The 15,880-nt window shown below is 36.8% G+C and overlaps 1 long non-coding RNA gene and 1 other non-coding gene across 2 annotated transcripts in view; both read left to right on the top strand.

Annotated features, from left to right (window-relative positions):
- Positions 1-15,880, top strand: part of LOC145546003 (uncharacterized) — a 76,261-nt gene that overhangs the window by 59,867 nt on the left and 514 nt on the right. Inside the window, exons 3-5 of the long non-coding RNA XR_014082405.1 lie at positions 11,864-12,238; positions 13,529-13,566; positions 14,738-14,801. This is a non-coding gene — a long non-coding RNA (uncharacterized LOC145546003). The remainder of the gene's footprint in view (positions 1-11,863; positions 12,239-13,528; positions 13,567-14,737; positions 14,802-15,880) is intronic.
- TRNAC-ACA (transfer RNA cysteine (anticodon ACA)) lies at positions 11,542-11,613 on the top strand. The gene has a single exon. It is a non-coding gene; the product is annotated as a tRNA-Cys (tRNA).

A 15,880-nucleotide genomic window follows, 5' to 3' on the forward strand; every position in this document is an offset into this window, starting at 1 on the left:
TCCTAAAAGATGACGCTGTGAAAGTGCTTCACTCAATATGCCAGCAAATTTGGAGAACTCAGCAGTGGCCACAGGATTGGAAAAGTTCAGGTTTCAATCCAATCCCAATGAAAGGCAATGCCAAAGAATGTTCAAACTACCACGCAGTTGCAGTCACCTCACACGTTAGCAAAGTAATGCTCAAAATTCTCCAAGCTAGGCTTCAACAATGTGTGAATCGAGAACTTCCAGATGTTCAAGCTGGATTTAGAAGAGGCAGAGGAACCAGAGATCAAATTACCAACAGTCTTTGGATCATCAGAAAACAAGAGAGTTCCAGAAAAACATCCACTTCTACTTTACTGTCTATGCCAAGCCATTGTCTGTGTGGATCACAACAAACTGTGGAAAATTCTTCAAGAGGTGGGAATACTAGACCACCTTACCTGCCTCCTGAGAAATCTGTATGCAGGTCAAGAAGCAACAGTTAGAACCAGACCTGGAACAACAGACTGGTTCCAAATTGGGAAAGGAGTACGTCAAGGCTGTTTATTTAACTTCTATGCGGAGTACATTATAGGAAATGCCAGGCTGCATGAAGCACAAGCTGGAATCAAGATTGCTGGGAAAAATATAAATAACCTCAGATACGCAGATGACACCACCCTCACGGCAAAAAGCAAAGAAGAACTGAAGAGCCTCTTGACAAAAGTGAAAAGAAGAGAGTGAAAAAACTGGCTTAAAGGTCAACATTCAAGAAACTAAATTCATGGCTCTGGTCCCATTGCTTCATGTCAAATAGATGCAGAAACAGCAGAAACAGTGACAGACTTTATTTTGTTGGACTTCAAAATCACTGCAGATGATAATTGCAGACATGAAATTAAAAGATGCTTGCTCCTTGGAAGAAAAGTTATGACAAACCTAGACAGCATATTAAAAAGAGAGACATTACTTTGCCAACAAAGGTCCATCTACACAGAGCTATGGTTTTTTCACTAGCCATGTGTGCATGTAAGAGTTGGACTACAAAGAAAACTGAGCACCTGATAATTGATGCTTTTGAACTGTGGTTTTGGAGGGGACTCTTGAGAGTCCTTTGGACTGCAAGATCAAACTAGTCAATCCTAAAGTAAATCAGTCCTGAATATTCTTTGGAAGGACTGATGCTGAAGCTGAAACTCCAATTCTTTAGTCACCTCATGTGAAGAACTGACTAATTGGAAAAGACCCCAACACTGGAAAGACAGAAGGCAGGAAAAGAAGGGGATGACAGAGGATGAGATGGTTTGATCGTATCACCGACTCAATGAGCATGAGTTAAATCAAGCTTGGGGAGTTGGTGATGGACAGGGAAGCCTTATGTACTGTAGTCTGTGGGGTCACAAAGATTTGGACACAACTGACCAACTGAACTGAATTTGAATTCTTTATTGGATAGATAGCTTATCTCCGTTTTTTAAAGTTCTTTTTCTGAGATTTTGTTTTGTCCGTTGTTTGGAACATATCCCTCTATCTTTTCATTTTGCCTAATCCTCTGTTTTTATTTTATGTATTAAGCAAGTTGGTTACGATTCCTAATCTTGGTGAGGTGCCTTTATGTAGCAGACATTTTATGGAGCCCAGATGCACACTCATCTATAGTTACCAGAACTGTAATCTCTAGAGGTATCTTCTATGTGGACTGCTTTGGCCCTTCTGTTTTCATGGAACCGACTATGCTGGTAATGCTGGTTGGCAGGGCTGGCCCCCAGACTAGCTGGCTGTAAGGCCCTGCCTCATGTGAGACATGTGGTAGCTGCTAGTCCATGGTGGGCATGAGGTTAATGTTGACCTGCTGGCAGGAGTGGTCAAGTCTCTATACAGTTGGCTGAGGGGCCCAGGGTTCCAGTGCTGGTGCTGGCCTAATGGTGAGATGTGCTGGGTCTCGGTCTGGTTAGTTTGGGGTTTCAGCGGACCTTGGACTAATGCCAGTCTGCTTGTGTGTGCATAAGCCCCTTTCACTTAATAAGCTAGAGGGAGGACTCCAGAATAGCACTTGCCAGGACCAGCTTCACTGTGGTAAAAGATCTCCCCAAAATAGGTGCTGCTAATATCTATCTCCCCAGGAGGAGTCCCAGATGCCTCATACCTCCCTGGGAAGTTGTTCAAGATCAGCAAGTGAGTCTGATTAAGTGTTTTTTCAAATTACTGTCTCAACACTGAAACTCAGACTGTGTGAGATTTTATCTATCCTTGAAGAGGGGAGTCTCTTTTCTATAGCCCTCTGACTCTCCTGTCCCCAAGCCTGGCAGGTTTTCAGAGCCAGATGCTATGGGAGCCTGTCTTCCTAGCGCAGGATCCCAAGGCTGGGGAGTCTGACATGGGGTTTGGACTCCTTGTTCCTTGAGGAGAACCTTTTCAATTGTGGCTATCCTCCCATTTATGAGCTGCTTACCTGGGGTGTGAATCTTACTATCCTGACTCTCTGCCCCTCCTACCTGTCTCACTGTGGTTCCTTCTTTAGTGAAAAATCTTTTCTAACAGACTTCAGCTCGTTCTCTTCATGTCATTCTATCTAAGGATAGTTGCTCTTTAAATAATTGTAATTTGGGTGTTTCAATGGGAAGACGTAGACTCAGAGTCTTCCCACTCCACCATCTTGTCCACAAAGTTACATTTACTTTTGATGACATTTCTGAGTCACATGAAATGGACTCAGATGGAGTCCAGTTGGACTCCCAAATGAAATTTGGGGTTCTGCATATTTTTTTCTATGCAAGAGATATGATCATTCAGCTAATCAATAACTCAAGACATATAAAATAGAAAAGGTGACGTATGTTTACTGATTTTGTAAAGATAATGCTCTAAGGGTCGTTTGGATATCATTGTAGTAATTATACCTGAGAGGTGAGTCCATGTGATTCAGAGAGCTGTAACAAATAGTTGACATACAATTTTAACTTTGGACCATTGTCCTGGGACAGCAGTTATACAACAAATGTAGAACTTTTATTATTCTCAGTATTTCATGGACATACATCACCTACTGTAATGATAACTAATTCTTCCTCTTTAAAATATTAAGCTTGCAACTAGAACTGTCAAGGGAAATATCTATCTTATATACAAACAGGTATATTTATAACTTTCTTGAACTTCATTCTACTGACCCACTTTTTTTTCACTTCAAGCTACTTTTTCTTTGCACCATAATTACCATTGTCTGAGTACTCTGAAATTAATCTATGTTCACAATTGTTTAAAATTTCATCACAATGAGACTTCCTCAGCTGTCATTCTATTTCTGTTCCTTTTGGTACAAAAGATACCAGTGTGCTGATGAAATGATGGTGATAATTATCTTTCACTACTCTTTATTTTTTATTGAGTATAGTTGATTTATAATAATACTTTAATTTCAAGTGTGCAGCATAATGATTCAGCATTTTTGCAGATTATACTCCTTTATAAGTTATTGTAAAATAATGGCTATCATTACTTTTGATATACAATATATTATTGGTGCTTATTTTTTTATACATGGTGGTTTGTACCTACTATTAATAATTGTCCTACTTGTTCCTCTCTTCTTCCCACTCTCCACTGGTAATAACTATGTTTCTGCATTGTGAATCTGATTCTGTTTTGCATATACATTCATTTGTATTATTTTTTATTCCATATATATGTGATATCATACAGTGTTTGATTTATTTCACTAGGCATAATATTCTCTAGGTCTATCCATGATGCAGCAAATGACCGAATTTCATTCTTTTTTTTAAAGGCTGAGCAATGTTCCATTATATATAAGATCGTATTAATCCAATTGTCTGTTGATGGGCATTTGGGTTGCTTTCATGTTTTAATTATTGTAAATAGTGCTGCTATGAACATTGGGATTCAAGTATCTTTTCAAATTAGTATTTTTGTTTTTTTCAGAATATATGCCCAGTAGTGGAAATGCTGGAGCATATGGTAGTTCTATTTTCAGTTTTTTTGAGGATCCTCCATACTGTTTTTCACAGTGGTTGTGCCAATTTATGATCCCACCAACAGTGTACAAGGGCTTCCTTTTCTCCACCTTTTCTCCCACGTTTGTTTTTTATAGATAGCCATTCTGACAGGTGTGAGGTCATATCTCATTGATATACAGATGGCTAACAGGGACATCAAAAGCTGCTCAACACTGCTAATTATTACCACTCTTTAAAAAGTGATTTCTCTTTTGGTGTGGGGTTTGTTTATTATATAATTTATGTTTTAAAAGGTTAAAATCTACTTTTACAGCAGTGGAGATACAATTTTATCAACTCAGATATGAGGAAAATACATAATTTTGTTTTTAAAAGTACAATGTATTTTAATTTATTTCATGCCCCATTCTGACATAGGAAAAGAAATTTAGCCTCCATAAATGCACATTTCTTGTCCTTTTAATAAGTGACAGATAAGATGGAATGGGAAGGTGGTTCTTGTTATGTCCAACTTTTGATGGCTGGTAGGATGAGTGTGAAGGAGAGCTGTATCTTACTTTCAATAACAGGTCCCACACGGATATCTCTTGAGATGTGTGTCATCCCTTCTGATTCTCTGTCATCAATCCATGCACACTCTTCTATTGCCTGATCTCTTCAGATTTCATCAGTATCACACTTAAGGTCATGGCAGTCTCTGCAAGGCTGTTTTAATTCTTGTTTCTTCAGATGTGATCCTGCCTCTTTGCTCTCAGGGATCTTCCCAGCAAGAGGATGTAGGTCCTCTCTCTCTTTCTCTCTCTCTCTCTCCCTCTTTTCCACTCTCTGAGATCTATTAATATATACATATAGTTACAGGTATTCTCCCAGGTCTGTCCTCTTACTTCTGGCTCATAGGAAACTTTTCTTCATTTAGGGGGCTCTCTTCTGCTCTATGGCTGCTCCCTACAAACTTCAAAAATACTTGGAGACATTTTCTCTCTCACAATGTTGTGAACTTTTTGATTTAAAAATAAATACCAAGAGGATCCTTGTTAGCAACTTCACCTACCTTGCTTCAGTAAAATAAAACACACTTGGCTGGTTGGACATAGGTGAAGCCCACCAGGAGGAAAAAAAAGGAGGGACAATCAACTAAGTAAACAACAGCAACAGCACTGAACTGCCACAATTTATTTTATGGCTATTTCATATCTTTCCCCTTCCACCAATTACCTAAAATCTTGCTCTGATAATTTCCTTCATCTCTCTGTCATTCTTTCCTCATTTTAGCTGCTGTCACTAGTTCTTGCCAATGGACTCAAGACATATACCTTGATGGACGGCTTACTGTCTGTCAAATTTTACTTCAAGTCTCATGTCACATAAAATCATTAAACTGGCTATTTTTTGTAATTTTTAAAAGAGTTTTATTAGGTCTGGCTTTTAACTTTGATTTCTCTGGTTGGCCTGGGGATCGATAAATTGGAACAACAATTTTCTGCTAGGCTGTGAAGTTGTCATTAGAGTAATAAAGTGATGGACATATTTAGCTTCCTAGATAGATCTGTCAAAATACATCAACTCTTCGAGAGCTTAGCAAAAATAGCCATATCCTAACTAGTCCTTCAACAAGCCTATTCTCAAATGGATTGTTGATAGCTGCTCAGAAATAATAATTGTGCTAAGTATTTTTTCTAAGAAGTAGAACATAAAGATTTTAAAGTTCCAATTTTTGTTTGACAAACAAAATGACTAATAGTCCTGCTAAAATAACTTTGAAATCCATGCGATTATTCTTGTTTAAAGCAAAACAAAAGTGAGAAGAATGATGCAGACTTCCTTTGCAGCCATTTCAGATAAGTGAGGGAAAAGTGCTATGATAAATATTGGGTTTTCTTTTTAAAAGTTTCTTTACACAGTATCATTAAGTAATCCTTTTTATCTGTTTATGTTTTCAGACCATTTGTCAGCACTGTTTTAGCCTTAAAAGAGATAATTTTCGTAGGTTAAGAAATATTTTTATGTTCTGTTTCAGTGTTCTTTAAAATAGTAGGTTCTGTAAAAATCTGCAATATATTGCAGATGCCATGAGACAAATGAAACTGAAGAAATGCTGATCACTTTTCTAGAGTGAAAAAGCAGAGTAAATAGTAAAGGGAAGTGAGAGAGTTTAAAGCTTTTGGAAAATCTTAATGGGATGCTTCTGATGCCAAAGCCATTTAGGGAGTAGGGATTTTGGAAGGTAGATGTACTCCATTTCTCTAGAATTTGCTCTTCATGCTAGGATCTCATTGAGGAAGGATGTAGGAAAACTGAGTGGAAGATTTATATTTTTGCTTATGTGGTACATTAGGCCCCTAATTGATCCTTATGCTGAAAAATTCTCAAAATTATGAATAAAATAATTTCAACAATCATAAAAGAATTGGTGATCTTACAAGGAAGTGAGTAATTTTTTGTACCAGAGAAACTAATGAAAGTAAGATCTAAGAAAGGATAGTGAAGGACAGAAGCTTATTTTTCACCATGAAAGCTTTTGCTGAACATTGCACAATTGAGTTTTGCTTTTCATGGCCTCACTGACTTCCTGTTAAGTGAGATGTAATAGAGAGCTGAACCAAGCTGGTGAGTTTAATAGAATAATTCCTCTCTTATGACTGAGATTCCACAGATGACAATCTCAGCATAAGGGTGAACTAAGCTATAGTCCATGGGATCACAAAGAGTCTGACATGACTGAGTACATATTTATACCTTGCTAGATGGTGCTAGTGGTAAAGAACCAACCTGCTACTGCAGGGGCCATAAGAGATATGAGTTCAATCCTTGCATTGGGAAGATCCTCTGGAGGAGGGCATGGCAGCTCACTCCAATATTCTTGCCTGGAGAATTTCATGGAGAGAGAAGCCTAGCAGGCTACAGTCCATACAGTCACATAGAGTTGGACATGAATGAAGTGACTTAGCATGCATGGGAGATGACTTCAGGGTATTCCTACTCTGACATCTTGAACCTCTGATCTATTATTTTAAATTTCAACACAGTAAATGAATTAAAAAAAATTCTTTAAATGAGTATTATGAAATATAAAGAAGTTAAAACCCAAATAAATAGGAATGACTATTATTTATGTATACATGGTACATCAGATAGCAAATAATATTTTTTTTTAAAGTTAGTAATAACATTGAAATTTTCTTACTATATATTGTTAAATAAATTATAACTAAATAGCCAAATATTGTTATATACTATGATCAGAAATATGCAAAGCACATTGAAAATACTGAGAGAAATTTACCAAAAGAGTAAAGGTATTTCATCTTTCTGTTGTGAGTTTTTTCCCCACCATTGCCCTGGCTTTAAAATTCTGATCATTCATACCTAATTTATGTTAGGTATTATATTGAAATAATTATAATAATCAGTGATTTTTTTTCCATTTATTTGATCTTAACATTCTATGCCTTTCATCTTAGTCAGCTTGGGGTGCTATAGCAAATTGCTATCAGTTCAGTTTAGTCGCTAAGTCGTGTCCAACTCCTTGCGACCACATGAACTGCAGCATGCCAGGCCTCCTTGTCCATCACCAACTCCCGGAGTCCACCCAAACCCATGTCCATTGAGTTGATGATGCCATCCAACCATCTCATCCTCTGTCGTCCCCTTCTCCTCCTGCCCCCAATCCTTCCCAGCATCAGGGTCTTTTCAAATGAGTCAGCTCTTCGCATCAGGTGGCCAAAGTATTGGAGTTTCAGCTTCAACATCAGTCCTTCTAATGAACACCCAGGACTGATCTCCTTTAGGATGGACTGGTTGGATCTCCTTGCAGTCCAAGGGACTCTCAAAGGTCTTCTCCAACACCACAGTTCAAAAGCATCAATTCTTCTGTGCTCAGCTTTCTTTATAGTCCAACTCTCACATCCATACATGACCACTGGAAAAACCATGGCCTTGATTGGACAGACCTTTGTTGACAAAGTAATTGTGTGAATTAAACAATAAGCATTTGTTTCTCACAGTTCTAGAATCTAAATGTCCAAGATGAGAATGACTGACTAGTAAGGTTCTTGCTCTCTTTCTGGAGGGCCATCTTCTCTCTGTGTTTTCACACAGCAGAATGGGTGAAGATACTCTCTGATCTCTTCTTATAAGAGCACTTTTCTCATTCATGAGGGCTCCACCTCATGATTTCCCAAAGGCCCCATCTTCAAATATCAACATATTGGGATTAGAGTTTCAACCCATGAATTTTGTGGAGAAATAAACATTCATTCTGTTGTACTTTTATTTTCCCTTAGGCCCACAGTTTCCCAAAAATCAGTTCAGAGTATGATATGACAATAAATTTTAGAAAATCTCAGATTGTCTTCAGCCTTTAGTGATATTTTTTTCTTTCTTTAGAATTTTCCATTATACCAGAATTTAAGAATATGTTGGACATTTTTTCCATTAAAAGCATTTATAATATCTTTTAAGATGCTTGATGTAGTGCTTTTTGAACTTTGGAGACTAGTAAAAACGTGTTTAATACATTTACATTTGGGGTATCCACTGTATGCCAGTACCACATTAGCCATTAAGGATTTCTAATACAACTAAGACACAGTACTGGTCTTAAGGTAATTATATCTAATGGATGTGGGATAGAGAAATATGATTAACAGTCATTCACCAAGGAGAATAAAGTAATTGTAATCATAAACATAAAAATGACCCATTATAACAGTTTTAGAGTGGAAAGTAATGATGGATGAATACCTATTCTGTATGACACTGACCTTGAAGTTTTCACAAGCATTCATGTATCAGATTTATTTTGAGGTTAAGTGATACTGAGGAAAATGTTCAAGTTTTTATAGATAATATTTGTGGCATTGTGATTTAAACTCAGGGATAACTGAGTGGTTCTACCATAAGACTAGGGGCTTCCCAGACAAGGTGATATTTAGCTGGGATTTAATGTACAATAGAATTTGATACATAGGAAAAGTCTCAAGGGAATTTCCAACTTGAGGTAACTTATATCCTTGGTGTTTCTCTCACTTCAATTTTCTGTACCTTACTCTAGTATCCATACATTGATAACTATATTTTAGGATAGCAAAAGTATATAGGTGGAACCCTATAAATACTCTCTAAACTGAGTCCAGCCATTTCAGGTTATTTTTCCCAAGCTGATTATTCTGATATTTATAAAACCTTATGAATAAAAATAAACTAATATGAGAAAAGCAAAATTCATAAAGATATGTTTTCAAATATTGCAGGGGAGAGTTATACTCTAAATTGACATTATTCTAGTCTCATACTCTTATAGCTAACCAGGTTCCATATTCCCAATAAAAATATTAGATTAGGGTCATAGTAAGTTAAGAATTTTAAGAAATCATAGAAATGTAAATCTTTCTAAGCAAATAGCTAGCACAGACTAAGGATTTTCATTACATGGGAGACATCTCTTCAGCCTTTGTAGATTATGCTACCAATAAAAATTATACAAAAAGCCATGAAAAATGATTCTTTGGAGATATGCCCTTTGCCAGAAATCAATTTTGCCCAGAAGAGTGTCTCTGATTGCCATAATAAAAGATAAAATGTTAGGTAGGAAGGGAATTTAGGAGTTCATCTATTCTACTAATCCTTATAGGACCACACTTAACCCTGTTTTGAAATATGACATTGTTTTGTTTTTTAAGACTCATAGGAAAATAGGTAATAAAACTTTTTCAGGTTCCCAGTTAATGTCAAGTTGTCTGCTAGGTAGGAAAACCTTTCATTCTAGTTTCAATTGTCTCTTATCAGAAATTCAGTGCCTTGCTTTCCTCCTCCTTCCCTCAGTCATACCCATTAGATGCCCTTTACATCTTTGAAGTTGATTGTTAATCCCTAAACTTTAATTTTCAGCCTAAATAATTCTAGTTTTTCTAACATTTCTTTATAGACAATATTTTTCTGCTTTTAAAACATCTTTTTCAATTAAAAATAAATCACTTAAAAATTTCACACATCTTTCATTAGACATGATGCCAAGGCATACTCCAAGATTATATGCATGGAGTTGGAGGCTTTTGGACCTTTGCAGAGGAAGATAAAAAGGAAAATTTATAATTTTGCTGCCATCACTAAAGTTTTATGTGTTGAAGTCATATTAGAAAGGATGACAAAAGACAGTCACAAGAGGCAACAACAAGGTGAAATGTCACAAATAAACAGTTTCATGAAGAGGAGTGTACAATAAATTGGGCTGAGAAAAGGAGAACTAAGAATTTTCACAAACCTTGTCTTGTCTAAGCATGATCATTGGGTACTAAATGTGCTTCACTCAGTTGGGTGTGTTTAGTAGAGAAAGTGAAGAAAACTCCTCCTCCAAGAAGCCCTCCTGTCACCTATCAGAATGATCATAATCTAATTAATTCTGGTGTTAATGAGAAATGTATGTCAAGTCCCCTACGCTCCACTTCATGTTATGTACTATTATGTGCTTGTTTATAAACTTTGTTATCTTTCAGTTTAAGGGTCATTCTATCATGTATAGCCATGTTTACAGTTCACCTAACCTTTTCCACACAGGGTTTGTGGTTGGGGCTTTTCCTGTATGTGTGTGCCACTGTAACTCACATTGGTGAGGATAATAGTTAATTTGCACTAAACTTTTTCACATTGATAAATTATATATAACAAATGAATATGGGCACAGAGTAATAATTTCTGAACAAATGGGTGAATCAGAATGGAACAATGTTGCTGCCAGAGTGGGAATCAGTTGACAGGGAAATGTTGGAAATAATCACAGACAACATGTAATTAATGAGAGAAAAAGAAGGAAAAAAGGACTATTAATAAATACAGAATAAAGAATTCCAAAGTTAAGAGTAAAAAAAGTATTGTGATAGGATAGTATTTGAAAAAATTATTAACAGATTGTCATTCTTCACTTACCCTTATTTTGTCTTCTTTGGGCTTCTTAAGTTTAAAGGTGTTCTTCACTCTGTTGAAGGAAAATAAGTGGAGTAAACTTGGGATAGTTTAAATAAGTGGAGTAAACTTGGCAAAATAAGTGCAGTGGTTCTGCACCTAGAAGCAGCATCAGCACCTGGAAACTTGTCCAGATGCTCCATTCTCAATCCAGACCTAATAAATCAGACTCGGGGGTTACCCCTAGCAATCTGTGTTCTAACAATCACTTCCAAGTGATTCAGGAAGATCCCCTGGAGAAGAGAATGGCTACCCACTCCAGCATTCTTGCCTGGAGAATTCCAGGGACAGAGGAGACTGGCAGGCTACAGTCCATTGGATCGCAAAGAGTTGCACATGACTGAGCAACTAACACTTTCACTTATATTTTTTCCAAGTGATTCTGATGCAACTGAAGTTTGAGAATCTCAAACCTCAGTGAATGAAGCAGACTCTCCACTTTAAGACCGAGATCCTTTTTACCTCAGGTGCTAGGAGTATAGCTTACCTATGGCTCCAGGAGTTGCCACGACTAAAAAGAGCAGCCTTATCCAAGGTTATGTCCCTCTCTGGGGCAGCACTTGTCCAGTGATTTATTGGTGAAGGAACATGAAGTTCAGCCTTTGCTTCAATTTGGGCCACCTTTGAAGAGTTGTGAACTTCCCTGGTGGCTCAGATGGTAAAGCGTCTGCCTACAATGCGGGAGACCCAGGTTCGATCCCTGGGTTGGGAAGATCCTCTGAAGAAGGAAATGGCAACCCACTCCAGTACTCTTGCCTGGAAAATCCCATGGATGGAGGAGCGTGGTAGGCTGCAGTCCATGGGGTCGCTAAGAGTCGGACACGACTGAGTGACTTCACTTTCACTTTCACTTGAAGAGTTGTACCTGCTTCTCCAAACTCTCTACCAGATCTGTACTGCCTCTGTCACATCCTGTTGAATTTCCTGATTTACTCAGCCCTGCTCACCTCTGTCCCTTACAGGCATTATTTTTCAAGAGCATTCCTCGCATCTCCATCTTAGCATCTGTGCCCTGAGGAACCTGAAGCCTCTTGGTTTTCATGTCGTTGGAGGAGGTTATTGAGAGGAAGTTATTGAGAGCCCACCCGCTGACCTATAAACAGGTCAGTCAAAGGCTCCTTATACCCTCTCCTGTATTGGAATGTACATTTTGCCTACTATTCCCATACTAGCAGCTATATCAAGGATGCAGCGTTGAGAGGATAAGGTGGTGTTGAAACTATTTGGACTATATGTGTGACTGAACCCCACTAAGACCTGTATATAAACTTTTAAGATTCTGGCAGAGAGTTGTGGAGATCTATTCCTCTTGTGGCACCCAAGACAAGACTCATAGGGTAAGTTCCCTTGCTTATTAAACCTGCCACCTATCAATCTGAAGTAGTCTGCCTCTTTGGTCTCTCATTGCCCTCTACGTATTGGGACCAGTTTCAATTATCACCTGGGAAACTTCTGACGTTGCAAACAAATATATGTTCCAAAAGTTCACACACCTGTGTGGGAGTGGGAAGGAGTTCAACAATTAAAAAAAAAAAAGCACAAATATTTGTGAAGAGCAACTTAGGATAGATGAGTTTCTGCTAAGCTAGCAGAAAGAAGGGTGACCAAGAAGTGATCAGTGTATTGATATTGGTAGACCTGACAGAGAGGGACCCCACACTCATCTTGCTGGGAAGAGCCCTGGGGACAGAGGTAGCAGAGTAATCTCTGGGGAAATTGTGAGCTTTGCAGATATTCCAGGACCTCAGGTATGTGACTGATGAAATAGAGAAATCAAAATTCCTGAAAGGACCAAACAGAATCAAGGGTTGTGGCAAGGTAATATAAATTGATTGAATATTAAGGGTGAGATAGTATGACATATGTCAATATACATATAGTTGGGGTCATGTGACATTTAAAATCAGATACAGACCCCTTTTCCCTCCAACAGGCATCAAAAAATGGATGCCATAAACACCCTCTTCTCACTGGGTATTATATTTGTCACTGGAGAGAAGAAAAATTCTAATTTATGGAGATTATGTTTCTCTTCCAATATCAGAATGTAACACAAAATATTAAATGAAGTGTAAAAAAACTAGTTAAAATTTTTTATATTTGATCATGAATTAAGATTTCTATCCCACAACACAAAAAGGAGGGGGTTTGTTTTTACATAAGTGAAGTTGCTCAGCCGTGTCTGACTCTTTGCGACCCCATGGACTGCAGCCCACCAGGCTCCTCCGTCCATGGGATTCTCCAGGCAAGAATACTGGAGTGGGTTGCCATTTCCTTCTCCAGGGGATCTTCCAGACCCAGGGATCGAACCCAGGTCTCCCACATTGCAGGCAGATGCTTTAACCTCCGAGCCACCAGGAATCCCTTACATATATTGTTAAATTAAGTGTATCTTAAAAAACAAACAAAAGATTCCATTTCCAAAGACTCAGAAAAAAGCTGTTTGTAATGGGCAGCAGCAGAGCAATCCATTTCATTTGATCATTGCTGAGATATGTCCAGCAGTTAAAAGATTCAGAAATAGAATGACTGTTGTAGAAGACTGTTCTTCTCATAACTTTGAGCAATTGTGAACATAGACTACTTTCAGAGTACTTAGACAATGGCATTGTTTTCTTTTTTTACAGAGACCAGTCCACGATGGACTGAAGTGACTGTGAAAAAGGTAAATGTCCCTGATCTGATCTAATCTAGAAAATATATTGCCTTGTTATGGGCATGACAAATATTTTAGTGAAATGAGATCAGTTATTATCACTAGAGCATGTTCTCTTGATGAAGGTATATGGTTTATATTGAGAATAGTAAAGGGCTTTCCTGGTGGCTCAGATGGTGAACAATCTGCCTGCGAATGGTTAAAGCTATTTTTATTGAGTACCTGTCTTCTGCTGGGCACTGGTCCCAAGTTTAAAGTATGTAGCAAACACTTTTTCATTATACCTCAATAAATTTAATTAACATCTACCATCTCATATAGATACAAAATTAAAGAAATAGAAAAAAATTTTCTTTGTGATGAGAACTCAGAAGTTTCTCTCTTAACAGCTTTCATATATAACATACAATAGTGCTAATTATATTTATCATGTTATATAATATATCCATATTTATCATGTTATAACAGGAAATTTATACCTTTAAAATATATATTTATTATTTTATTTTTATCCCAGTCTTATTGAGATATAATTCACATATATCACTATAAGTTTAAGATGTATAGTGTAAATATTTGACATATACATCATGAAAATTTTACTACACTAACTAGTGAACATCCATCAATTCATATAGATTTAAAATTAAAGAAATAGAAAAAAATTTTTCTTTGTGATGATAAATTTTAGGACTTACTCTCTTAACAAGTCTCATATGTAACATTTATGGTCTTGTACAATACATCCCTAGTACTTATTGATCATGTAACTGGACGTTTGTATTTTTTGATTGTCTTTATCCAATTTCCTCTTCTCCAACCTCTCATCTCTGGTAAATACAAATCTGATCTCTTTTTCTATGAAATTGTTTCATTTTGAATTATAATTGACCTATAACACTATGTTAGTTTCTGGTACATAACGTAGTCACTTGACGTTTCTATACATTTCAAAATGATCACTATATAAGTCTGATTATCATCTCTCAGCCTACAAATATATTAAATATTGAACATACTCCCTCAAATATACATTTCATATTCATTTATTTTTGCAACTTGAACACTTGTACCACTTAATCTCCCTCTTCTCTTTCTCTCATCCTCTTACTTACCTCCCCTCTGGCAGCCACCTCTTTGTCCTCTGTATTAATGACTCTGTTTCTCTTTCGTTTTTTAGACTCCACACTGTAAGTGGAATTATATGGTATTTGTCTTTCCTGTCAAGCTAATTTCACATCTTGGTAAGTCTGGCTAAAATCTCATCAATTGTGTTTTTCTTTTCAAAGAATCAGCTCTTAGTTTCAGTGATCTTTTCACTTTTTCAAAGTCTTTTTTTCATATATTTCTGCTTTGATCTTTATGATTTCTTTCCTTATACTAACTTTGGGTTTTGTTTGTTTTGCTTTTCCTAGTTTCTTTAGGTGTAAGGTGAGATTGCCTGATCTAATGTTGTCTATTTTAGATATTTCCTGTTTCTTTGGTAGGCTTGTATTACTATAAGTTTTACACATAGAATGAATTTTTATGTCCCTTAGTTTTTGGATCAATGTGTTTTCATTTTCATTTGTTTTAGGTATGTTTTGATTTCTTCTTTGATTTATTCAGTGACCCGTTGGTTGTTTATTAAGATGTTGTTTAGTTTTCACACTTTTTGTTTTCTTAAAGTTTTTTTCTTGTAGTTGATTTCAAATGTCTATTGTTATGATTGAAAAAGAAAGTTGATATGATTTCAGTTGACTTAAATTTACAAAGACTTGTTGTGTGGCATAGCATGTGATCTATTCTGGAGAAATTTTCATGTGCACTTCAAAGAGCACATATTTTATATTTTACTTTTTTGATGGTTAATAAGATTTGAGGATAGTGCCTTATTATTTTAAATATCCTTAGTTCCTTATTATCTTTATTGATTAATTAATATTTTCCCTCTGCTTTGGTGTTCATTTTTATAAACTACTTCCAGTTAGGAATTCTAAGCAAAAATGGATTCTAAAAGAAGATATTTTCCATTAATGGTTCTCTTATCCAATTTTTAGTAGGTTTTATATAAGGTTAAAGTGAAAGTGAAAGTCATTCAGTTGTGTCTGACTCTTTGGGACCCCATGGACTACACAGTACATGGGATTCTTCAGGCCAGAATATTGGACTTGGTAGCCATTCCCTTCTACAAGGGATCTTCCAAACTCAGGGACTGAACCCAGGTCTCCCACATTGCAGGCAGATTCTTTACCAGCTGAGCCACCAAGGAAGCCCTATTATAAATTTAAGTCAAATAGTATCCTTTATTATTTCATTCTGTTTGACTAAAGAGATTCCTGTA

The sequence above is a fragment of the Giraffa tippelskirchi genome, chromosome 4, assembly GCF_054371585.1.
Source record: "Giraffa tippelskirchi isolate mGirTip1 chromosome 4, T2T-mGirTip1v1.2.pri, whole genome shotgun sequence".
NCBI lineage: Eukaryota > Metazoa > Chordata > Mammalia > Artiodactyla > Giraffidae > Giraffa > Giraffa tippelskirchi.